The sequence below is a fragment of the Myodes glareolus genome, chromosome 10, assembly GCF_982192425.1.
Source record: "Myodes glareolus chromosome 10, mMyoGla1.1, whole genome shotgun sequence".
NCBI classification, from domain to species: Eukaryota; Metazoa; Chordata; class Mammalia; order Rodentia; family Cricetidae; genus Myodes; species Myodes glareolus.
The window spans coordinates 4241693-4268682 of NC_142035.1; the positions used below are offsets into that span (position 1 = coordinate 4241693).

The 26990-nt window shown below is 47.1% G+C and overlaps 1 protein-coding gene across 3 annotated transcripts in view; it reads right to left on the reverse strand.

Annotated features, from left to right (window-relative positions):
* Positions 1 to 26990, reverse strand: part of Znf831 (zinc finger protein 831) — a 109955-nt gene that overhangs the window by 77732 nt on the left and 5233 nt on the right. The window contains exon 1 of one of the 3 annotated variants that reach the window (XM_048441266.3): positions 15669 to 15805. The exons of 1 other annotated variant lie outside the window; for it this stretch is intronic. The gene's annotated coding sequence lies outside the window, so the exon portion shown is untranslated. Of the gene's footprint in view, positions 1 to 15397; positions 15806 to 26990 lie in introns of those variants that run through there. One more of the 3 variants, XM_048441265.3, reaches the window with a different exon arrangement.

Here is a 26990-nt window from a genome sequence, read left to right on the forward strand (position 1 = left end):
TGGAACTAGGGTTACAGACAGGTGCGAACTGCCATGTGGGTGCTGGGAATTCAATACTGGTCCTCTGGAAGAGCAACCAGCACTCTTAACCACTGAGCATCTCTCCAGTCCTGGTTAGATACTTTTGGACACCATTTTGGGCCAAACATTTTTCTGGAATTCAAGAAAGCAAGAGAGAGGGACAGCAAGACTTCACGACACCAAACGGGAGTGGAGCTGGTGACATGGAAATGGCTTAGGTCCTGTGGCACACGGAGTCTGCTGCACCGTGGCTCATCAGTTGGCACCACTTAGGACTCTTGCTTTCTCAGATCAGTGAGTTGATATAGTGGCAATAAAGTGATGCTCAGAAGGACATCGAACAGGCCTGTGTTTTACAAAACCCAGGCAACTCTTCCAATGCAGCCTCCACCTGCAAAAAAATCCGTTCATTCCATGGCGGCATTCGCTGAATGCCAGCTTAGAGCGAAGCACTGCCTTGTGCGTCGGCAGTAGCGGATCCCGTTTCTGCTGGGCAGAGGGAGCGCTAAGGATGAGGGGCTTGCCACTGTAGGACACCGCTAAATGAAAGAACCTCCTACTGCGGGACTCATGGTTAGTGAAGCGGCAAGAGATTGCATTTTAAAAGTAATTATATAACGTGTTGGAAAATAATACATCATGGAAAAGGGGTGAGTGAGGTCTCACATAGAAACGTGAGCGGGGAAGGAAGGACTTGAAGGCAGCAGTTTTACGTGGAATGGGCTGGGTGAGTCTCACTGAGAAAGCTAAACAAACCTGCTGGAAATTCGACAAAGGAGCACACGTGAGTACTTGGGGGAAGACGCAAACGGAAGACCGAAACCAAATGCAGACGACAGCGGTGCAATATGACCCCGAGCCAGGAGCACACCTCACGTTTGAGACATGTACATATATCATGTCCTGGGGATTTCAGGCCCTCACACATGCTAGGCAAGTACTCTTCCACTGAACCACAGTCTTGGACCTAAGGATTAGCCCTCTAAGTTAAAGGAACTACATTTGTAGATGCTAGATGATTTTTTGCAATTCTTTCTGGGCAAATCTTTTATTTCTCTGGGGCTTTGGGGGAAAAGGAAAGGGAGAGAGAGAGAGAGAGAGAGAGAGAGAGAGAGAGAGGGAGGGAGGGAGGGAGGGAGGGAGAGAAGAAGAAGAAGAAGAAGAAGAAGAAGAAGAAGAAGAAGAAGAAGAAGAAGAAGAAGAAGAAGAAGAAGAAGAAGAAGGAGAAAGGGAGGGAGGGAGGGAAGGAGGAGGGAAGGAAGGAACGCAGGAAGGGACAGACCAGTCCACGTACAAAACGTCCTGAAGTGGGAGAATCTTGAGACTGTACTGTGTTCAATGACAAGGGAGGGGACAGGTCTCAGAACTGGATAGTTTTTTTCTGAGTGGTAAATGGGGAAAGCAGGTCTTAAGCCTTTCTACTCGCTGGAAGAGGGTGCTGAGACCAAAGCCACCACCCGGGCTGTTCTCCTTCCTCCAGTGAACACAGAGCCTCACAGACCCCGCGGCCAGCTGGAGGCTGTCCACATGTCCCTGAAGCCTAGAACATGTCAGATAAAAAGATGCTGCTCCCAGTTGCCGTGGGCTATAAGCAGGGTTGGGAGATAATGCAATTCAGAGCGCTCGCTGTATTGGGGATGGTTATTGTTTCATATAATTACAATAATTTGCCAGGAAACCAGCAAACAGATAACATGCTGAGTTCAAAGGGAGATAGGAACAAGTCCCTGCAGCCTGCATGAGTCAGAGTTCCAGAAACCTTAACCCCCTGTGGTGGTTAATTCCACTGTCACCTTGATTGGATGAAGAAAAATGTTTGGCCACTCTGGGCGATGCTGTCGCCTACAGAGTTTATGCTTGGAAACCGGGCAATCAAGTTAAAACAACAAACAAGTCTCACTTAGAACGATGTTAAAGGTTTGTCTAGGACTGCATTCACAGTTAAGGCTGGGGCTGGACACTCCCAGCATAGAGTGCTCTTAGCTGTACGTACGGCTTGGGTGAGTTGAACTTCTCTGTCAGTTTGGCAGGATTCAGAACCACCTAGGAGACACATCTCTGGGTGCACCTCTGAGGGCCCTCCAGGGGACTAACTGCGGAGGGAACACATACCCTGAACGCAGGAAGTACCAGTCCAAACTGAGCACAGATGGGAAAAGGAGGAAGCTGGATGAACATTAGCCTTCATCTCTCTCTGTTCTTGATTCAGTCAGAGGTGAGCAAGCCACGGCTCTCTCCTGCTGCCCTGCCTTACCTGCCGTAAAGAACCAACCCTCAAACCCTGATCCAAAATAAACCCTTCCTCTCCTGTTCCTTTTGTCAGAACGACAGAGAAAGTAGTCTGTGCACCATGTTAGTATGTTCCATACAAACATTGCATCTGCAATAAACACGCCACATAGAAATGCATCATGGAAGCTGAGGCTTTACACTTGAAAAGCTGAAACCAGGATCCTTTGACTACAGACTGAGGGAGATAAGTAGTCAGCTCTCCAATTCTCCTTGTTCCTACAGAAAGCTGGCCTTTAATCAAGCCCCATGCACATGCAGCTAAGTTTATCTTTCCAAGTGTACAGTTTTGTGCGTTTGGACAAGCAGGTATGGCAGCATAACCTCCAATACAATAAAGATAAGAGGCATTCCCCCCAAAAGCTCCCCAGACCGTGCTGTGGTGAGCCCCTTCCTCCCACTCCAAACTCTGGTGACCTCTGTTTCTAGGCCCAAAGTGTGCCTTTTCTAGACTATCATGTAAACGGAGGCGCGGGTGAAATAGCTTGTTCAGCCCAGCCTCTGCTGTCTGACACAATGCTGTGAAGACTCGCCCACACCGTCGTGTGCTCCAATCCTTCCCACTGTCAAAGGGAACTCCACTGGGGAGGTGTGCTACACTGTGTTCGCACTGTGAGGGCAGGTTGCACCGGGCAGGGACAAGACAGGCTTTCTGTCTCCGACAGGGAGGCAGGGATGAAGGCGCAGCAGGAGGATAGAAAAGCTGATCAAGGAGCCTGCATTCCAGCCACCCCTTCCCCTGCAGATCAAAGGAAGGTAGGAGCATAAGGGAGTGGCAATCACGGACACTGGGACTGTGTGGCTGAGATCCTACATCTCCACCAGTACAGAAGCTGGTTGCACCAACACTCCCTCCTTTTCACTTCTATCTGGGCCTGCAGCCCCCAGGACAGAGTTTCCCATGTCCACTCAGCTAATCCGCTCTAGAAATGCACCCGCAGGTGTGCCCAGAGGACCTCTCCTAAGAGCTCAGGTGTTTCCTGACCTAATCAAGTCAGTAAGGGAAAGAGACAATCACACCAGCTATAGCAGAGCGTTCGGTGGGCTTGGGCTCTTACAACAGAATCCCCCAAGTACCCCCCAAATCATGGCATATCAAGACCCAGGAGTACCCCAAAGTGAGTGGAACAGGGAGCTAGAGAGACAATGCCAAGGATGAGAGACATCAGCTATCTGGCCATCGATTCTCTGGCCTAATCGCACTTCTTGGAGTAACACTTGGGAATAAATCCTGAGCACATGGAAATGGGAAGACGGGCAAAGAAATCAAAGACTGTTAAAACAGTCATCTTTAGAAGGACAGAAAAAAACCCGCTATAACCAAAAGTTTTCAAGCTCAGCAGCAAACAGCAGGGACCAAGTGACAAGAAGAACTAGAGATCTGGAGACAGACAATCAAGGCAAAGCTCTTTGGACAACATAAAGAAACACATAAGGAAGTAGAGACAGAAGGGCCAGAGGCCCAGGAGACTAAAAAGGATCTGACATTTGTGACATCAGGATTCTGAAAAAACAGGAAAGGGAAAGAGGGACTTACAAAATATGAAGATGTCTGAAGATGGCTGAGGGGATGAACGTCCTTGCCATGCCATCAGGACCTGATTTTGACACCAAAGAACTTGTGTGAAGCTGGGTGTGGCCACACACGTGCAGTCTTGGCACCTTCATGGCAAGGTGGGAGCAGGGCCAGGAGTATTGAACATGGCTGAGGGCCGGGTGGTCTGGCCAGAGTAACAAAGAGCGAAACAAACACCACCTTAAACAAGGTGGCTGCCCTCTGACCTTCACAGGCACTCCTTGGCATGTGAGACACCACCTTAAACAAGGTGGCTGCCCTCTGACCTCCACAGGCACTCCTTGGCATGTGAGCACCTGTATTCATGTGTATAAACATGTGCAGACACATGAACATCATACACATGAAAAGATACATTTACAAAATGACGAATGGCTTGTTAGTGAACTCCAGTAGTCCTAGCATGTAAGAGGTTGAGGCAGGAGGATTGCAGGTTCAACATTAGCCTAGGCTATAGGGCAAGATCATCTCTCAAAACACAAAATTTAAAAAAAAAAGTTTTCAAGAAAGAATAATGGAAACTCCAATACAGCAAAAGGCATAAATCTATATCTACAAAAAGTAAAGTGAACACTAACCTGACATTTTATACAAACATTAGCCCAAATCTAAATCTAAGCCCAACCCAAGACTTACCCTAAACACTAAGCTAAGAATAACAACTAGCCCCTAATCTGAACACTAGCCCTACCCTAACCCAAAGAATGCCAGCACCAAACTTCTGCCACTAAAGATGGAGAAATTTGACCAAACTGAAGCACCTTTACCATGGGTAGCAGGGGAGGGGACAGGGCTAGCCAGTGGTTCCTCAGACTTCAGAGGCCAGCAGAAAGAGTAAGACATTTTCCACAGGGTGAAAGAAGAAATAACCAACTCTATCCCTATATCCAGTGATTCTTCCACACACGAAGAAGAAATCAAGATGGCCTCAAACAAAGGAATGAAAGAAAGCCGTGGTTCTCAACCTGTTGAGTTGCATAGCAGATATCCTGAATATCAGATGTTTACATTAGGACTCATAACAGTAGAAAAATTACAGTTATGAAGTAGCAAAAAATAATTTTATGGCTGAGGGGTCACCACAGCATGAGGAACTGTATTAAAGGGACGCAGCGTTAAGAAGGTTGAGAACCACTGGGTTAGCTCTTCAAAAGGAGTGGGAATGAGTAACAAGGAAAAGAGGGAAACACCCTGGAACTGCAGAAAGAAACAACGATGGAAGAAGTAAACGTACGGGTAAAACATTTACTTTTCAGTTTTTGAATTCTATTTGACGGTAAAGGCGTTAGAATATGATTTGATACAGTTTTAAGTCTATGTGCAGAAAATAAACGCAGTGACATAGAGAAGGGGCAGGCTGTGGATCTGACTCAGTGGGTCAAGCATGCTGTACAAACATGAAAACCTGATTTGGGTTCCCAAAAACCACAGATTAAAATTGAGCATGGCAAAGTGTTCCTGTAACTCCAACTTTAAGGATCAGGGTAGTGGAGGCAAGTTGTGGATCCCTGAAGGTCATTGGCCAACTGGTCTACCCAAAGTGATGAGACTCCAGTTCAGTGGGAGACTGTCTCAAAATACAGAAGCAGAGAGCAACCAAAGAAAAACACCTAATGTTAACCTCAGGCCTCCACGTCCACATGATAGCTTGTGCACATGCATTCATACATATACATGTGCATACGCATGCATAAAACACCACACACATGCACAAAAATTAAAAATAGAGGTTTCCACACTTTAACAAAGAATCAGTGATGCTCACTCACTGTGGCAAGTTTTACACATGCAGACCAAGTCATCCCCAGTGTGCACAGGGATTGGCCCAAGGCTATCCCAACCTGGGAATGCTCAGGTCTGTCATGTAGACTACGTATCACTTTGCATAAAAGCCATGCACATCCTTTGCTATCTTTAGATCAAAGCTAAAAGACCTACAGTACCAAGCATAAGTAGTTACTATGTAAATGGATGTTGTACTGTTTTGTTTGAGGGTAACATGAAGGAAGCAGTCTTTGCTGATTCAGTTCTTACTTTCTTCATGCATGTCTGGTGTATGTGCATATACATATGTGAGCAGTCATGTGTGAGCAAATATGGAGTCCATAGACTGAAGTTGACTGTCATCACTCCAAGTCACTCTCCACCATGTTTTTTGAAGCCAGATCTCTCACTGAACCTGGAGCTCACCAATTTGCTAGGCTGGTTGGCCAGTGAACTCCAGAGATCTGTCTGTCCCTGCATCCCCAGGGCTGGAATTATAGGCACAAGCTTCTATGTCAGACTTTATACACAGGGTACTGTGGGATTAATCCTCTTGTATACTGTAAAGATCTGTCACTTGAATTGATTCAATAAAATGTTGATTTTTCAGTAGCCAGGCAGGAAGTATAGGTGGGGAAAAAAACTAAGAATTATAGGAAGAGTGAGGAGTCACCAGCCAGACACAGGGAGCAGTAGATGAATGTGCCAAGCTAATAAAGGTACCACCATGTGGCAGACCATAAATATGGGTTAATTTAGCCATAAGAGTTAGCTGGTAACAAGCCTGAGCTATTGACCAAGCATTTGTAATTGATAGAAGCCTCTGTGTTGGTTATTTGGGAGCAGGCAGTCAAGACAGGAAATGTCCACTTACAGCTGGGGATCCCAAGTCAAGATTTAGTGCTTGACTAGTAGGCACTGTGCCCAAAGAACGTTTTCTTTTTCCTGAGTTACCTCCTTTTCAAATACGTTTGATCCATAGTTGTTTGAATCCACACAGAGCTATACCTGACTGCACCTGACTTGATACCTACAACAGTGACAACACTGATGTAGGACCATCCCCTGAAACTTAACTTGCTGTGATTGCTTTCCAGATACATTGATTGTCATTCCTCCAGCTCCCAGATCAGCCCTATCTGCTCAAATCATGGGACTGGACCCCTCTCTGATAGTCTAAACCACAGCTTCCCCAGGAGGTCAGAAGCCCACCACCCACATGTGCCCTTTCAGGTCACTGCCTAGAGCCCCTTGACATCTAAGAGCTGTTCTCTGATTGTCACACTTCCCAACATGACTTCCAGGGTAGTTGTAATCTTCTGATTAGTTCCAGAATGTCCAGACTTGCTCATGGAAACACGGTCCCACGGATAGATTCCTATGGGATATTGGGATGGACTTTATGATGGCTATGGGCTCAAACAGGATGCTAAGTTCCTTTCCAATGAGAAATTTGAGTCTTGCAACCCATGGCATGCCAGGGCATCAAAATTAATCAAGCTGTCAACTGGGGTCAATTGAGATAAAGTGACAACCAGAGCAGGTGGCCTGGGAGCTGGAGCGGTGGCCATGTACACGGCAGTGGTGGCGCATGTGAAGACTGAGGTGTTAAATGGATTTTCCTAAGAGGCCTTGAGTGCTTCCACAGAGAAAATGACAAATCTCAGCTCCATTAACTCACAGCTCAAGTCATGCTCTGAAGTCAGATAGCTTCCGTGACAGCCCTGAAGAATTTCTTGTTTCGTGGAGCTGTGGGGCCGACATAGCTGAAAATCAAACAGAATTTACTGGTGCAAGTTGATGAGTTCAAAGTCTTGCCAAGCTTTTCATGTGAGAATCGGCGGGGAGCGGGGCGTGTTAGTGGGAATCCTGGAACTTGGAACGAGGACATCTCAGACTCACAAGAAAGAATTGGATTGAGTCAGCTGCTCTGAACCCTCCTGTGTCTCCCTCTCTTAGCAGAGTTACCTTCCTCAGCTGGGGATTCCTGTGAGACCCTCAGTTGGGGCAGAAACCTTGTAAGGGATAGCTAAGCCTTCCTGGAAGACACCATGACCATCCCCCATGTGTCAAGACTCATGAGCAGGGTGGCTGGGATCAAGCACCCAATATAACCCAGGAAGAAATAGGTGAACAATCATGGAACCCATGCTTGTACCACCTACCAGCAGACACCAAGCACCATATGCAAATGGGCCTGAGGGTTTCCATGAGAGACAGCAGGGACCACCAGTACTGATCCCAAGAGTCCATTGACACAGATGATTGTCCCAGAGATTCTTGGGTTTAATGTGACTAAATTGCTAGATATAGCTTTAACTGTGTCTCTGGATGTGCCAGGAGGTCTCTGGTTGTGACAGTGGCCTCCAGCTAATGAAGTTAGAGTATCACTGCTTCCCTCCCATGACAAGGATAAGGGAATTTAAAGGCCTAGATCAACCACACTTCTCACGAAGATTCATAAGTGCTCCTGGGTGGAGCACTGAGATGTCCAGGGGAGCACCCACATCCTCCCAAAACAACCACAGGGAGAACTGTGGGTGATTACCTTAGGAAGAGTACTTCTACCATCATGAGGCAGAGGTGATCTCAGAATAGTAGAGCAAGGGCCAGATGTGGTAGCACTTGGTTGTCAAAGGAAAAATTGGCTTGTCAACTACAGGTAATGGCGACATACCCACAAGGCGAGCTCTCTGGCACATGCAGGCTTGTGACAGCAACTGCCAAGCCATGGTGTCCCTAGCAGTTGAAGAATTATCAGCCTGCTAAATATTGGTACTTTTGTATGAGAAAATCGCTAGCGCAAAAGCAAAGGGCCTGACTCCAGTGCCCAGGTAGGGAGCCATAGCTTTCGTGTCCCTCCCCCCTCACAAAGGATGTCTGCAGCAACAGAAGAGGGACTCTTCAGAGTCTTCAGAATTAGCTGAGGCTCCAAGAAGCAAAGAGCAATGGAGAGGAAGCTGTGGAATGGCTGGTGAAGAACAAAGCCAAATCTCTGAACTGTAGCTCACTGGCAGCTACTCACTTGGGAAGCCACTGGGATGACTTTGGACACTATGCATAAATATCTTTATCTCTGTTTGACCAGGCTGCACTTCTTGGCTCTGCTTCTAATTTTTGAGTTTCATACATGAGATGCTGGTGCTTAATTTTACAACTTGGTCTTCAGTGAGGAAAGCATTCAGTGAGACCCTCATTGAGTTAGTAGAGTGACGAGCAGGGTCTTGGCAGCAGACAGCACCTCCGTCTTCTCACCCTTAAGATAGTTAAGAGCTTCCTCAGCAGGACAGAGGCTCACTTCTTGCGAGGCAAAAGCAGAGACCTGCTCTGTTGGAAGGAAGTTCGCCATGTAGAAGAGCAGATGCGGCTGCACGCCTGTTATGATCGCATCAATTACAAACGTACCGTCACTCAGCACCCCACACACCCTTTGCTGTGTGCTGTCTGGGAAACAGTGCAATTCTACTCAGCAGGGCATGTTAAAGGGATATACTTCAAGAGAAAGAAGTTTCCTGAACATTCCAAGTTGAGGGCCTTCAGTGTGGGCATGGGGTAGGCCATGGAACTATCCTAGCACAGGCCTCTAAACATACTTCCTCAGCACCAGGACAGCTTGTCCAAGAAGCAACCTGTGCACAATACCCACAGCACAGACCCGGAGCTCAGTCTCAACAGCCTCCTGAGGTCTAGTATCTCAGAAACATCTGCCATCTGGGCAGTCTCTCTCTGGCTAGCACATCTGTGGAGAACAGCCCTGTTCTCATCTGTGACCTGTGAGCTCAGAAGACCCATATGCCCCATACCCAGGCTCTCAGCACACACCTCTGTCTCTAGCTGGGAGTGGACTGTCTCCAGCTTACATGCTGGAAGGTTACCCACTGTGTGCCTGGCAACTCCCTACAAGTTGCGGTCAGGTGACAGGAGCCAAGAGCTCCACTGCCCCAATGTCCAGCTCTGCTACCCCGGTGTCCAGTTTTACCCCCACATTTCTCCTTTCTTGGTGCTCTCGTTGTCACCCATGGGACACTACTGTGTCTCAGCGCTAGTCATTCTCTACTAAATGTTTTCTGTGTGCCTACTGTGTGGCCTCTGCATCTTCAATAGATCTAAACAGGTACCCAAAGAGAGGCCGCTACCAGTCATGAAGTAGCCTAAGGAGATTTAAAGAATTAAAATAAGACCAAGTATGTTCTTAAACAATATCAAATAACACTAGAAATCAATAAGAGAAAGGAAACTGGAAAAACTCCAAATGCTTGGAAACTAAATGCAACCTATGGGCCAAAGAAGCTGTCTCAGAGGCAATCAAAAGCACATTGCTGAGACAAAGCAAAAAGGCAGTGGAGCACACCTCAGAGAACACCGAGGGGAAGTTTGCAGCGTGGAATGTTAGCGTTAGAAAGAGGGCTTGAGGGGGAAGTGTCACATTCCTTCTGCAATCTAGCACCACACACACACAGACACACACACCAAACGCACACACACATACCACAGCAAACACACACACACATACCACACCACACCAAACACACACCACAAACACACACACACCACAGAAGCACACACACTATAATAATCCTAAAGCAGAAGGAAGAAAATAATAATGGTTGAGGAAGAAATCAATAAAACTGAAACAAAAATAACAGAGGAAAAAAAAATCGATGAAACAGAAAGCTTGTTCTTAGACAAGTTTAATAAAATTGATTTAGAATCTCTTCAAAGACAGACAAAGGAAAAAATCAGGCAAGACACAAACCATCAATATCAGAAATGAACCAGGGGCTATCACTACAGACCCCATAGACTTCAAAAGGTTCACAAGGGAATCATTCAACCCCCACGCACTCAATAATGTGCATGAAATGAACCAGTTCTCCAAAAGGCATAAACTGCCACACTCCACCTCATCTGAAATCAATACTACGAACAGTTCTCTAACTATTATCAAATTGAATTTGTAATTTCAAAACTCACAAATAAGAAGTCTCTAGGTGCTGGTGTAGAGAATTAATTTCACAGTGAAATTAATACCAGCTCTATCTGAAAACTGAACAAAAGAGAGTGTTTTATGTACCCAGATACCATCCTGACATCTATAGTGTGAAGAGAGTCAAGCAGAAAACAACACCCTTCGTGAATCTAGACACAAACCCTTGGCAAAGCATTATTAATGAAATAGTAAGACATTAAAAAAAATCACACACCATGACCAAGGGTTTGTGATATATCCAATGTGCTCTACCACATTAACAGAGTAAAGAAGGAGGCCATGTAGTTATAGCCAAGGTCCATTACTGAAAGAAAAAACCTCCTCATCTCAGTGTGACAAGTGCCATTCATAATGCTACAAAGTAAACATTAGCCAGCAAGATGAACTAGCGAGGGAGAGGGAGGTGTCCATTGCTCTGAACCAATACCTCTCAAGCTTCAGCCAGTGAACTAAAGTGGGAAAAGAAATGATACAAAATACAGACAACAGAAAGACACACAGACAGCAAAGGAAGAACTAAAAGCGTACCCATTGGCAGGGAGCACAACTGTTTAGGTATAAAGTCCTAAAAAATTAAACAAACAGCAACAGCAAAAAAACCCTTTAGGATAAGAAGTTCCGCAGGCACAAGATGAACATACAAACATTAATTATGTGTCTATGCTGCCTGTGAATTCCATCAAAATTCAAATTACAATGTCATTTATACTCAAAACTACTTACACAAAACTCTAATAAAACATGCCAAGGCCTCAGAGATTGCATCTTACAGAACATTGACAAAATAACTCAAAGAAAATATAAATAATAAAAAGACTTATTGGGTCCCTGGATTAGAAGATTCAACCTAGCAAAAATTTCAATTATCCCCCTAATTGGTATAAAGATGTAGATCAGATATTATAAAATTCAAGTAAGAATTTCTTAACATCTAAAAGGACAATAAAAAAGGAAAACACTGACATACATGGTTTGAAAACTCATTGTAGAGCCATGGTAACCAAGGCTGTGCTTTCAAGAGAACAGATATACTGGTCAATGACATGTCATCCTAACACAAAGTAGAAACAGGCCTGTATAAAGAGCCCAGCTAAGACAAGGTCTCAGTGTGTAGAAAAGACTGGTCTCAAGTCACAGCAATCCACCTGCCTCTGTCTCCCTGGTGCAGGGTTAAAGGTGTGTGCCACCACACCCCAGTTGATTTTTGACAAGGCAGTTCAGTGCAGAAAAGCCTAGCTTTGCCACACATGGCACTGAGGTATTAGCTCTTTGGAATGAGGAATCAATTCTTGTGCACAAAAGCAGGCAGAGAAATTCCAGTCTGAGCTTACTTAGTTAGACAAAATGAACTCAAACTGGGAAATGAGCTTAAGCACAGATGGTGAAACTTGGAGGGAAAGGGACCAGGGGAAACCCTTCACATCTAAGATGGGAGTCACTCACACAGCAGGGACTATGAGACAAGGTTAGACCTTTGCTAGGTTAGACCTCAACAAAATTAAAATTCTTTGTTCTGTAAATGCCTCTGCTTATAAAAGGAGAAGAAAACCAGAACCACATACATGGGAAAAATAGCTACAATTAACAGAGCTACCAAAGGACTCATGTCTAGAATATATAAAGAGCTATGAAAACTTAACTGTGAAAAAAATCAATTATTAATCCAGATAGAAAATTAGTGAAAAGCATAACAGACAGGTCTCTAAAGATGTACTCATGGCAGCCAGCTCATGAACGTTCTAGAAAACCATGCGGTTGTTACAAACGTGCAGTTAGCTACCTTCTCCTGCATAACACTACTGCTTCCCAAAGAGAAGATAGCAGACTCTCACCAAAGCCTGCAACACACATGTTATCCCAGCTCCATTCTCCACAGCCCAAGACAGTAGCCCATTTGATCTTCCCCAGACACATGTCTAAGCTAACTGTGCATATCTGTGTCACAGAATCTTACTCAGTAATAAGAAGACAGACTGGAGATTGGGAGGTATCACAATTGGTTAAGCACCTGCCGGGCAAGCACGAGGATTCTAAACCCCAATTGAAGAAAGATGGGCATGGTGATACACACTTATAACCCTATCACCAGAGAGGCAAAGACAAGAGAGTCCCTGGGGCTCATTCATCAACTATCTTAATCTACTTGGCAGGTTCTAAGCATGAACATGACACTTCCCACAGCCCCAATACCTGCACATGCAGGAGCACACACACCAAAATAAATCTAAAGCAGAAATAAAAAATAAGAGAATGAAATAAAAGTTGGGTGAATCTCCAGAGAATTAGGCTACACAGTATGCAACCTTCTTTATAAAATATTCTTTTAAAAATTTTATGAAGTAGAATTGGAAGTTAAATGCATTAATTTGCTGTGCATTTGTTTATCTTGTGTGCATATGTGCAGGTCTACGGGTATGAACATGGCACATCATAAATGTGGAGGCCAGAGGAAAATCTCCTTCTTCCATGGGGGTCCCAGGCACCAAAATCTGTTATCAAGTTTGGCAGCAAGTACCTTTACCTGCTGGGTCATCCCACACCCTTGTATAAAGCATTCCTAAAGTGGAAAACTGTGGGGCAAGGGAACAGAAGAATGGTTACTGAGGTGGGGAGAAGGGCAGGGGATGGAACGGCAGAGTAGAGTCAGTTGGCCACCAGTGGGGTCAGTTGGCCACCAGCGGGGTCAGTTGGCCACCAGCGGAGTCAGTTGGCCACCAGCGGGACCTTGACATGGCCAGCGGGGAAACTGGATGAAGTACACAAAGGGAGTCTGCTCATTTCTCACAAGTCTGCAATTACTTCCATAAAAGACTAATTCATTAAGATAAAAGCAAGTTAATAAATAGAGTCAAAATGAAAAGCCCATGCTGTGTAGTCGAATGAGCACAGAGTATTGACTGAGCACCTTCAGCCATGTGTCCCACTGACTGGCTCTGACCAACCGTTTTCTGTACCATAGGCTGGTTTACAGACCAGACTGTCCTGGAACTTCCAGTGATGTTCCTTTCTGAAGCTCCCAAGTCAGAACGACTGGCAAAATTCATATCCCACTAATAGTCTTCTTAATTCTAGCTCACTTTACTTTCTTCTGAGCTTCCTTATATTGGAAGGAAATACACATTACTACCACACATGGAAGTGCTTCAGTGTGGCTGTGAGCTGCAGACCATCACAACTGTCCTCTGGTGTGAAGGGGACACTCAAGGCCTTGCCTGGGGTAGTCACCCATTGCCTGATCTGCACTGTAGACCTGCTGAGAAATATAGACACTTCTGTCCCAAGACCAGCTGTTTGCCACTCCCGTGCTCCAGGGTGACAGAGTCCTGAGACCCCAGAGATAATCCCTGTTCTTGCATCTTTCCTACCTACGGACCTCAGACTTCTGTTCTCTGGGGTGTTTGCCGTGTCTCACAATAGGTTCTCAGGCCTTTGTTCACAGGGTCGGGTTAGACAGCAGCTGTGACTGACCACCCAAGCTCACTCCCCCTCGGCTTGCCCCTGCATCAAGCCAAGGCCTTCTCACCTTCCTTTTCCAGGCCTGGATCTGTGTACACAATGTTTGTGGCCTCTGCCAGGGGAAAGGTGTCTCTGGCTGGTGACCCCTGGCCCCTCACCGTGAGCTCATTTCCCCCAGGCAGCTGTGCAGCAGACACTGGGGCCCTTTTGGGTAACCCTGAGAGCATGGGGCTCCTCCTTTGTGGCCATCCCTCCCCTGGCTGCCCAGCCAAGTGCCAAAGGAAACCAGATTCACACCCTGGTCTTGGAGTCTCCTTGCAGAACCTGAGATGGCTCCGAACTCAAGGTCCTGCTCTGATTGCATTCACCTGTGATCCCAAACTTGCTCTTCACAGGGATAATGGGTAGGGTGTCCAGGGCCCACAGCACTATTTTAAACCAGTCCAAACATTTACTCTGCCTGCTGGGAGCTCACTGCACCTCTCTCAGTCACATCCTGTCCTTTGCTTGGTCAGCAGTTGGAGTTAGCATCTTGGCCTTAAACTATGCACTTTCTCCAAGGAGAGGAGAGGTTTGTTATCCTCAGACCTGCTTCCCAGGCTTATCTGAGATTCTCTCCAACTCAGCCATCTGAAAGTCTGGGAAGCCAAGCCTGTGAAAGCCTCACTGAAAAATGGTTCTGCTGGGTGGTTGATGGGAATGCCTGTAAATACTGTTACTATCAGATACTTGGATTCTTAGGGGTGGATGTGGGGGTGTGAGGTGTGTATATATGGGTGTACTTTACAAACTCTTAGGCTAATATATGTTTCTAGCCAATTCACGTCTTTGGTTTAATTAGGCCACTTTTGGTGAGGGCCAGCTAATAAAACAATGTGTCTATTAATCTTTAAAACTGCAGATCACTTTCCTTCATGTATATGAGTATTTTGCCTGTATGTCCATATGTGTACCGTATGTGTGCCTGATTTCCAAGGAGGAGAGAAGAGGGCATTGGATCACTTGGGACAGGAGTCCCGGGTGGCTAGTATCCTCCCTCTTGGTCCTGGGAATCCAACACAGGTCTTCTGCAGGAGTGACACTGCTCTTAACTGCTGAGACCTCTCTCCAGCCCCCTATTTGTCTTTTTCTGCTCAGCAGAACATCAGCCGTGGGCCTGGCTTCTGACAACCATTATGAGTTGTAGTAAACATGTTGAGAGATGCAGCGGTGGAGGTAAGCACACCGGAGGCAAAGGAGCTTGCTGTTTAAAAACACTGCGAGCAGCTTCCATGTGTTGATGCCCTTTAACTCCCACGTACCTTTACGAAGGATGGTGAGGTCTCAGCCAGTGAATCTCTGCTCTAAAGCCAGGTGGCCCAGGCCAGTCCTGAGAGATACAGTCACAGGTCCATGGAGGTGAAGGGAGCCTAGAAGCTTGCTCGTTTGCTTGCTCTCTCTCTTCCCCCTCCCCCACTCATCTTCTGGGGAAGTTGCTACTCTGCCAGGGAGGTATCTTGTCACTCTCGATTGGTGCCTGATGCACAAGCAGTCTCAGCACAGAAAGACGCCCTGCACACACCCCACACACACCTCAGCAAAGAGGAGGAAAGAGAACAAGACGCTGCCCCAGAAGCTGGCGGCTGAGTCAACTCCATGTATCTCTGAAGAAAGCAAATAAAGCATCTTGAGAAGCCTGGAGGACACTCCAGTGGAGATGAGGCTCGGTCTGCCTCAGAAAAAGGAAGTAAATTGTTTTCTGTGCTTTACTTAACGCGGCAGTGGCAACACTTAGAAAACAGGAAGCAGAGACTTCAAACATCTCCTCTCCGGGGACCGTAACTATTGATCTGGAAACTCAAGAGGCCCTGAAAGTGCCAGTGCAACATTCGAGACTATAGATGAGTTTGTTCTGGGGCTGAGTGAGAGCCAGGGCGTTGGTCTTCCTGGAGATGGTGCCCGACATGAGCATCCTCAAGGCTCAGTGTGAGTACTTCCACTGCAGACGACCATGGCAGGGAGCACGAGCGGGGAGCATCCCTTCATCCCTGGAGTGTCATTTTCAGCTAAAATGCTGTGAAGTTGTTCAATATGGTTATGTTTGCAGTCATTTTCATCTTAGACTATTGCACCAAAATGATCTCCCTCCAGAGGAGTTTCTTCCTCTGCTCTCTCTGACCATGGCAGTGGCAAAGCAGTGATTACTGTACTGGCCTTCAAACAACAGTTTCTCTAGGTGCAATCTGGAAAGCAGAGAAGGGTCTAGTCAAAAGAAAAGGTCCTAAGACATGGCCGGCCAGAAGCCCTACTGGCTGTGGGCTCCTACAGGCTGATTGATCATGACTTGGAAACTCAATGACGGCCACAGATTCGCTCCATTTTGATTGACATCAGTTGTTTCCAGGTGGTTGGAAGCTTCAGCCTGGCTCTCAGCTAGATCAGGAGGGGGATGTGTCCTCTGGGCTTTGGAAGGATCAGACGGAGCAAATTCCCATGACCTCTTGCCTGAGCCATGCAAGTCACCACAGGTATAAGAAGCCTCGGAAACATGAAACTGGGGAAGGAACGACGCCGCAGGGCCAGGTTTAGTACCCAGCAAGCACAGGGCCTTGCTGCAGCCACAGTATGTCTCACAAGGGCCTCCAGCGCCTCCTCTGCAGCACATGAGGAAGCTACCAGTCTCTTGCGTCAGCATCCCCTCTGATTTATTGGGACTCACTATAGCGTATGTGTGTGTGTCCAAGTGTATTTGCATGTGTTCATGGTGTGTATGTGTACATGGTGCAAATGCTTGTATGAGGTATTGTGCATCTGTAGCCCCAGCACTCAAGGAGGGAGGCAGGAGGAGACATCAGGGTCATTCTCATCTACAGTGGGACTTTGAAGTCAACTTGAAACACATGAGATGCCATCAAAAAAAAAAAAAAACCCTGATAAAACAATAAAAACGAAAGGGTGAGCTGTGTGGTATGCGAATCCTATCAAAGCATGAAGAAATTCTGCTAAGATCACAACAGGGCTGGTCCACAACATGCAGCCGGCACCCAAGCAGCTTTGATGGCCGTAGTCATCAAAGAAAACCAACCAGAACACTTCAGAGCTAACTTGCTTTCTGAGGTCATTTCCCCAGCTCACATAAGAATAAAGGATTCTTATTTTCTCAAATAAGAAATCAACAAGAGGTAGGAAATAGACAAGAGTCCCAGGTAACCTCGGGTGCATGGGGGGGGGGGCGGGAGGGTTGTTGGAAGGGGAGAGGGTTAGAGAGAAGGGAGTAGGGGAGGAATGGGGAAAGCTCGGTGGCCTGGGTGGGGGAGAGTGAGGAAGGATGAATATGGGATCAGGGAAGATTATATTTCAAATAAGGGAGTCATTTTAGGGTTTACAGGAGACTTGATTATATATGGGATCCCAGGTCCAAGGAGAGATCCCCAGATTGTTCTCTGGACAGAGGAGAGGGTGCCTGAACCGGCCGTGGCCCATAACCATACTGATATATATTTTGCTTATCACCACAGATCCTTCATCTGGCGAAGGACGGCGATACAGACGGAGACCCACATTGGAGCACCAGACTGAGCTCCCCAAGGTCCAAATGAGGAGCAGAAGGAGGAAGAACATGAAAAAGAAAATCAGGACTGCGAGGGATGCTATCACCCACTGATACAAGGGAACGGATCTAATGAGAGTTTACCAAGGCCAGTTGGACTGGGACTGAACGAGGACGTGATCTAACCAGATTCTCGGAATTTGGCCGGATTCTCTGAATGTGGCTGGCCCGAAGTCTTTCTGAAAAGCCATTGACTATGATACTGGGACTTGTTTCCTCTGCATATACTGGATTTTTGGGATCCAGTCTGTTTGGATACTCACCTGCCTGGACCTGGAGGGAAGGGGGAGGAACTTGAACTTCCCACAGGGCAGGAAACCCTGACTGCCCTAAGGGACGAAGAGGGAGGAGGAGAGGGAGTGGGGGGAGTGGGAGGGTGTTGGGAAGAGGGGCGGAAATGGAAACTTTTATAATTTAATAAAATTTACTCTCAAAAAAAAAAAAAAAGAAATCAACAAGAAAGATAAATTGCTCCATACTAGGATCAAGGCTCTTTGGGCAGATTGCAGTTCATATAGACTGCCTTTAAAGGTAAAACACTCTAATACAGCCAAGTGACTGGGACACAGACTACGAGAGGACCCCAGAAGCCCGTGCTCAAGGGCCACAGCTGGAAGGGCACTCTCAGGGTCCTGGCTTTGCTGCTGTCATGTCATGGCTCCTTGGTCCCTGTAGGCAGCTGTGTTGGGAGCAACAATGGGCTACCTTGTCTTTGGGAGCTCAGGGTTCAATTGCAGGGCTTCCCTAATCCCACATGACAGACACCGAGCGTGGGTATTCAAGATGGAATCACAAAGCAGAGCGAGGTGCAAGGCTTCTGGTGTTCCCGTGAGTCACATCCGTGGTCTGTGCTCTGTGCAGGAGCCAGGGCCCCGTCACCACCCACATCTCTCTGTGCTCTTTGAAGGACCAAATTCACGACTCTCAAAGTATGTGCTGACCAGAAGAGTGGAGTCGGGCAGTGTTCTCACTTGTTCAGTGCTGATGTTTAAACCACAGGACACAATCTGAGAAGCGCTGGCACCCCACACCCAGCTGTGAGAAACAGCTGTTCACTGTCTTCAGGATGGCCAGCAGCTGACTCTGGGTTCCCACCCCTTCTCTAGCTTATTAACCCCATGTTCTGTCAGAGATTTGAGCATCCACCTCACACAGAGGGTTACCCGTTCAGCTCTGGGTCCCCAGTAACCTTTCAGAGAACAAACTTAACTCTCAGGCGACATCCACTGCTGAATGATGCTGGGGAAAAGCTCCTTTCCCTGACATGACTAGGAGACACTTAAAACACACGCCAGGTGGAAACTCTGCATAGTGGGAGACCTCAAAGGCTTCAAAAAAAAGAAAAAAAAAACCCAGTCAGGAAACAAAGAGAAGAGCTGTCACACCCCATATTAGGCTTCTCGGTGGGGTTTAACAACACCCTGCTTTGTAAACACATATACCAGGGCTTCACATTGAGCTGGAGCCCTATGGGGGTCCGGTCCCCCTGTCAGCCTCTGTGGGGTTCCTTCCAGTGTCAAAAGCAGGGACTAATCACCACCCTTGTGTCCTGAGAAAAAACAGGCTGTGCATGTGGAGTCTCTTTTTGGAGGAGCCCTCACAGATGTGCGGCAGCGTGCCGAGGGCTGTTGTTCTGCCAGCACACACAGAAAAGTGCCTCTCCCCAAGTGTAATTGGACCAGCACCCCATGCAATTACCTGTCTGCACGTCCTCTGGCCAGGTAAATGATGTTTTTATCTAAAGCGTGATGCATGCAGCCAGTTTTTGATTACCCGTGGTAATGGTGGTCAAGGGTCAGCTGGATCATTGGAACAGAACCTTTATTCCGCCTGGAAGTTTCTCTCTGTTCCCTACCCCCTTCCTCCCATGGCTCCCCAGCTGGGGTGTGGGTCCTCATGGAGCACTTAGGCAACACCAAAGTGAGATCAAAGGGACGCAGTGCCTCAAATCCAATCCCAGCGCAGCCAGGACAGGGCTCTGACCTTGCAGAATGACAAGGTAGCAGCCCAGCCTCCCAGTGGATCTGTGAAGGCAATAAATGTCCCGTTCTAAAAGCTCACTCCCTCTGACTTCTTATTTGTGTGCAGGAAACCTTTATTCCTGCCGACTTGCTTTTATCATTTAATTTGTCCCAAGCTGTACTTTATAATAATGTATTTTAGTTATATCCATTGAGATATTCCATAATCATGGCGGGGTATGTGTGTATAGGAGCACACACACTCACCTGCACATGTAGATGACAGAAGTTGACACTGTGTGTCTTCCTCAACAGCTCTCAACCTTGTTTTCGGAGACAGGGTCTCTTGCTGAACCTGGAGGTCACTGCAGCAGCTAGTCTGACTGGCCAACAAGCTCTGGGGACCTGTCTCGCTGGGACGCAGACACACGCCACTATGCCTGGCATTTGCATGGGTGCTGGGGATCCGAACGCAGGCCTTTGCACTTAGAAGTGAATCTCTTAATCCACCAAGCCATCTCTCCCCAGCCCTATGTAGTACACTTCTTTTAAAGAGTCGTGTTGTTTGGGCCTAAGAGATGTCTCAGTGTTTAAGAGCACTGGCTGTTCTTCCAAAGGACTCAGGTCTGATTCCCAGCACCTGCCTGACAACTCACAACTGTCTGGAACTTCATTTTCAGGGGATCTTATGCACTCAATACAGACATTAGAAGGCAAACAAAACACCAATGCAAATAAAATAAAATACATATTAAAAAAAAGAGAGCTGTGCTATAAAAGGCGCCGGCAAGCACAGCTTGAAGTGAGAGCTGGAGGGTCGTATCCAGGAGACAGGGAGACGTGGGAGACAGCTGGCCTCAGTCTTTGCGTCTCTCAGCTACGGCCAATGGCACATGAGGGTCACAGTGTCCAGGGGAAAAAGGACACTTGTGGTAAGTTTGCAAACTGTCTACAAATCTAAAACAATTCCAAAATAAGTTCAAAGGCTACAATAATTTTATATTTAACAATACATATTTAATAGTCATTTAGTAATGTGTTTATTGTTAATAATAATTATCATTATTAATAGATGTCCCTTCTAAAGTTAAAAAGAGAAGTTACAAAAAGAAAAAATAAAAATTTACCCAGTACCCAGAGAGCTTTACAGACCAACCTTGGGGGAATGTTAGACCAGATTGTACATCTGAGAACCCCCATACATCCAATAATCAGGTAGGTTGCACTGGGGTTGGTCTCTCTGGCCCAAAACTCTGTAGGGACAGTGGTGATAGATAGCAGAGAGATGGACCCTCCATAGTACCATCACAGAGACCCAGTGGGCTCAGAATGGGCCATATCTCTAAAGAAAAGATCCTTCTGACCCCCCTAACAGTCAACTTTACCCACAATGTACCGCTCACCTCCTCTGACCCGCGGCCCCATCCTATCCCCGGGTAGCCAAGGCTGTTTGGGAAATAAATGCCCCTGGGGCTCATTTTGGAACAGTTCCCCTCACATTGGCAGAGCTGGCTCCATCAAGTGGGAGGCTGTGGCTGGTGCTCTGGGGGAAAGGTACAATGGCTCACCTCCCAGGGTTGGCACACCAATGTTCTTTCGCAGGTAATTGCCCAAACTATCGCTGCGGGTTGAGCTCACGCAGTGCCACATGTAATGAAGGTGGCTGAGTGACAGACGAAAAATCAGGGAAAAGCAGAGCGTTTCTGTCCCTAAGACCATGTCCCTGCTCAGGAAGCTGTGGTGTAGCTCTTGAGCACTTGGCTCTCTCCCACTTCAAATTACAGAGTGTAAAAACAAAATTGTTTTTTCGGCACCGGAAGTGATTTCGCTGGCATCATCCACTGTTTGGTAAATTAAATTTTTGAGGCCAGAAAGAAAGAAAGAAAAAAAGAAAGAAAAATCTTGAAATTTCAGTGAAATCAAACAAACAACCAAATCTTGCTCCCTTCCCTCCTTATGTTGCAAAGTTCCCTGAGGAAGGAGTTGTTTCCTTTTTATTTTTGAGAGATGGGTTCATCAGTCCAGATGGGGACCAATATGGCTGGCTGAGACCCTGACACACCGCCATGGTGGGGTGGGGGAGCTGGTTAAATCAGTGCCTGTTGAGTATATTTATAAAAGCAGCATGTTTAAACATTTCAATAAACAGATTAAAACACAGATTTGTGTGTTGGCCTCAGCCAGCCATCTCTACAAGACAAGAAGCCTTTTGTCTTTGTGAAACCCATTGACAACAGGCCCCTGAATCCAAAGGCCGCTCTGGGAGGCCTTGACCCTCCTTGGGACTTTGATTTGCGGCTCTTGAGCTCTCCCTGTGGCTTATTTCCCACTCTCCTCTGGTTGTGTTCTTACTCTAAGTCCCTTCAAATCCTTTTGTTGCAAAGACTCAGAACTCAGATCAAAAGGCACTCGATTTGACTTCTAAGTGAAAGCTCAGAAGCACATCTTGGGGGCTGGGGTGGGGAGCTGGTGTGACCTCATCTCTTTCCTAAGAGCAGGGCTCACCAGCTGGCTCCCACTAGGACTTTGTTTTTATTTTTATATATTTTTATTCTTCATTAAAAGCACTTTATGGAAACAGTCATCCATTCTTTAAGGAACAGAAGGCACCCTGGCCTTCGCAGCAGGACAGAGACATTGACGACACTGCACTAAGGGAAACAAGCCAGGCATGAAGACCACAAGTTCCGCATCCTGTCCCACGGGCCGGAGTTAAATGACAACGAGTAGGAGATGGTGGCTGCAGCTGTTAGAGGGACGGACGCTCTATTAGCTAATTAGTTATCAGTTACTTCTCCTGCTTCCGTGGCAAGACGACCTGACCAAGGCAACTGGGAGGAGAGTGATTTCAGCCCAGAGCTCAAGGGTCCAGTCCATCATGGTGGGGAAGTCACACTGGCAGCAGCTGGAAGCGGCTGACTGGTTCCCATCACATTCACAGCTGGGCAGCAGAGAACAATGCACTCTTGTCCTCAGCTCGCTTTGCCGACCCCAGCTTGTGAGCCCGTCTTCCCCTGCAATTACCCTAATCCTGATAATAACCCATGGGCGTGCCCAGAGGCTTGTCTTGTAGGTGATTTGACCGTGACAAATGCCTTCCAGAGATCTGTACAAGCTGGCCACTGCAGCTAACAGTCCTTGCGGGACCACAAGGACCTTCTAAAGGAATGGAACCAAGAAATGCTTTCCTACAACCAATGTCTCAATGAGAGAAGAATCTATAGAAGGTGGCAGATGTTCCAGTTACCAGTCACCTTAATGTTTTAAATGTTTCATAGGTGTGTGTGTGTGTGTGTGTGTGTGTGTGTGTGTGTTTATCCCCCAAATGATCCAGTGCATACAGTTTTTCTAAGGATTCACTTTTCAGTGCTGAAAATTCAGAGAAATGGTGAAATTCATGCCTTCATCATCCAAGGGACGATCACCTCCCACTGTCCCCAAGGGTATTCCTCCTATGTCCTCCAAAGCCAAGTCCAGGAGAAAGAGACCCCTCCCTGCTCTCAGAGTCTCCAACTCAACTCTTGTTCCCAGAACATGAGGGGAGTCTAGAGCTGAGCACCAACAGTGCCTTGGAGATCTGAGTGCCAGCGGTGCCATGGAGATGAATCAAGCAAGGTCAAGTTCAGTCCAGCATCCCTCCTTCCTCCGACACTTAAGGCAGGCGTTGCTGAGCGACATGATTTTCCCATCACTTCCCAGTCAGAGTTAGCATCTGAGCTAAAACCAATTTATCACCTTCTTATCTTAAAGGTCATGAAGCAGAGAAGAAAGTTGACCAGCTAGTGGGCACGTGGAAGAAGCCCCGCCTCTCACCAGACCCTCAACCGTTGTCCACACCATCGTTCCAGCGCTCCTGTTCAGACCAATGTGTTCTGAGCACACGTGCAAACACAGACATACAGGTGTGTGCAGATAAAAAAAAATCAGCGTGTTTTGTGTGTCCAGCATTACCTACTTCCTTGTGGCTAAAAGGAGCCCTGACTTTTTCCAATTTGTTCCAACTCTTTCCTCCTGCCAAGGACACTTTTGTCCTTGCTCAACTCTGCTGTCATCTTTTGAGTGGCGCATAATCAGGATAATTAGAGAGAACAACAGATGACAAAAACCCAAATGGGCAGCTTCTAACCCCAAAAATCCAGAAGGGGAGAACACACAGACTCTCCCAGGTGCCAGGCAATCATCACATTCAGCCATCATGCACTTGCTCAACAAATCCAGGTGAAAGCCAGATTATTCCTAGGCTTCCTGGAAGCTAGAGGACCAGTTGGGAAGAACATGGGTCAGGTGCCTTTTTACATAGACTGACCGTCCCATAGAGTTGCCCATAAATAAGAAAATATATTAAATTGAGTAAACTCCTTGTTTACTTAATACAAGGGAGAGGGGAATTGAGTTAAAAGGAGCAGCTGGCACAGTGAGGTCATTACAGTGAACCTACGAAATAGGTTCGTACGACACAGGAGGCCCAACCACAGGCATCTGAGGACACGGGCAGAGAAAACAGCAAACACAAAGACCTTGAAATGGCCCATTGCTTACAAGTCACAAAAGCCAACCAGAGGCTAGTGAGGACAGTGATGGGAGAAGCCAGAGGGCGTACAGGGGACAAGTGACACAAAGTCTCCAAGGTGAATGATCTGCCAAATAGTATAGGACTTGGCATGGAGTGGGGTAGGGGCATGATTGAGAGAAACGCCTGGGTCAGGACAGAAGGAGGAAAACATGGATGTTGGCGTTTTCTTGGGATGGCGGACAGGGTGATTAAAGCAGATGTTCTGGAGGGTTGACATGGACCTGTTCCTTCACAAGAGACACGGGGAAGAGCTAGAGTCATCAAGTCTCTGTTTTTACCTTCAGGGCTGTTGTTCAGAGACCAACTCGGAGACTGGAGCTCCATTTCCTGTGGGGTTACGTGTGCATTCTATAGAGTTCACTGCTGTGTGTGGAAATGTATATCAGGTATCTTTGGAGAAGGGCCAGTTTCTGGATGCATCTGTTTCCTCCCGGTGAAGTGAGAAAAACAGATCCAGGCCCCAAATGTTCCTCTCTATAAGACCTGACGCAGCCAAAAGGCACAGGGAGTCACGCCTGCCTCTAGGGTCTCATTGTCCCTGGCACAGTCTCAACACTCTGAAACCTTAGGTCAAGCTTCTCCACAAAACCATGCTCTCCTTGAAAATGTGGAGAAAAAAAAAACTAGCTTGCTTCAGTTAATTCCAAGTAGGCACATGGTAAGCAACTGCTCAGGGAAGCCATGCTCTGTGGAAGTGAAGATTGCCTGGGGCTGTATCTAAGAATGAGTTTCTTCACTACCACACAAAGAACATGGAAGTCATTTGCTCTCCAAGACCACAGTGACCAAAATCCTCTTCTGCCCTGCCCTTGACCTTCTAGAGATCAGGGAAACATACACCATCACGGCCTGGCACTCTCTAAGACATGCTGGTAGCCCTAGGGAGAAGCAAACTCAATCTTCCGGCCTCATGATCAGAAATCTTGGCTGTGAGAGACCTAGACAGGCCAGACAGGGTGGCACAAACAGGCATTTCACCCTGGATGCCTTAGAGTCCATTCTGCGTGAAGCAATCCCAGCTTCTGCCAAGCCTCCTGCTCCTCATGGAACCACTCTGTGAGGATACACCCAGCCCAGCCAGAAGGGCCAGACAGAAGTCACTCTCTGACCTTCGTGAAAGCTAGGGACCAGGTCATAAGCATGTTTAATATTTTGTGGATTTCCTGTTCTCTTTGGTGAAGTTCCTTGAGATCTGGCTCAAGTAGAAGGAACTCGGAGCTGGATGGCCAGAGCCAATACACGTGTTCTCTGGAGCCACGGTGCTGGGGGCCAAGTGTGACACAGAGCTTAGGAGCGGAGTTTGTCCAAGACACTGTCTGGCGAGTCTCTGAGGACTCCGGGCTGAGAGCAAGAAGCCAAGGGAGATTTCAGTCAAGGTGTTCAGGGAACATGCCTTTCCCCTCAGAGGCAAAGAGAAAGCTTGTGCAAATGAAGTTACACCCCCATCCCAAGGGTCATCTCTATGAGACAGTGATGTTCCCTGGACCAGAAGGTCCTGCACTTGCTGCCTCCGTTTACCTCCCATCTACAGCAAAGCCATGCATTGGCCTCTAGCTTCTTGAGTTCCTGCCTGTATCAGCATCCCCGGAGAGCCACACTTGTGGCCTGGGATGCTCTTTCCAGCCCTCCTTACTTCCCGTTGACCTTTCACATCCTTAGGGAAGCCCTGCCTCAGTGGTTCTTAGTCTTCCAAAGGCTGTGACCCTTTAATATAATTTCTCATGCTGTGGTGATCCCCAACCATAAAATATTTTTATTGCTACTTTATAACTTTAATTTTGGTACTCTTATGAATTGTAATGTAAGTATCTGGATATGCAGGGTATCTGATACGCGACCCCAAAGGGGTCGTGACCCACAGGTTGAAAACCACTGCCCAGGCTGCTGCTACAACCATCTCAGATCCTCAAGCGCACATTAATACAGTGATAATTACTTAATGTACTTATCGTCTCTTGGTTTCCACAGGGCAACATATTCTCTTACCTGTTCCACACTCACGGCCAGAGATGGCTGTGTTGGTGGGTAGATGCATGTTGGAGAGTCACAGATGGATAGGAGACTGGATGGATGAATGAGTGGTAGATGGGTACATAGATGACCCATCTATGTACTGGCTGGGTGATGAGTGGGTAGGTGGGTGGGTACGGGAACGAGTAGATGGATAAGTAGATGACTGGTGTGGCAACTTCGATGCCAACTATAGTTTCTCCTCTTCCAAAGTCTCCTCCACAGTTGGTAGATGCTGCCCCTTCCACCTGGAACGACCATCCTGTCCTGCATTCACATGCCCAAAGCCTATCCTCCCCTACGCGGTGGATCCCAGGGGTTGCCTCCTCAAGAAAGGCCTTAAGGAGTCTCTTCCTAACTAGAAATGATCTTTCCATATCCTGAACACTGCCAACACCATCTCTATGAGTTTCTTGGGTGAATGTTCGCCTGCCTTGTGTTGCAGTGGGCTCAGCTTTGTTCATAGACCTCTAAGATCTTCAAAGGCGAGAAACACTCCTTTGTCTCTCTACACTACCAGGTATGACCAGCTAATGATATGCCTGGGAGAACTCCACACTACATGGGACAAAAACACCTCAGCAGACGTACCGTGCCACAAATGGAGATAAGAAGCCCAGAGCAGTAACTTACCCTAAACCAGCCAGCAAGGAATCAGTAAGGACAACTACGGGTTCAGGCTTCATGACCCATTTTCTAACTTACAAAAAGTAAGGCTGACCTTGGGTGGGGGACGCCTTTCCCTCATACTGCCAGATGGA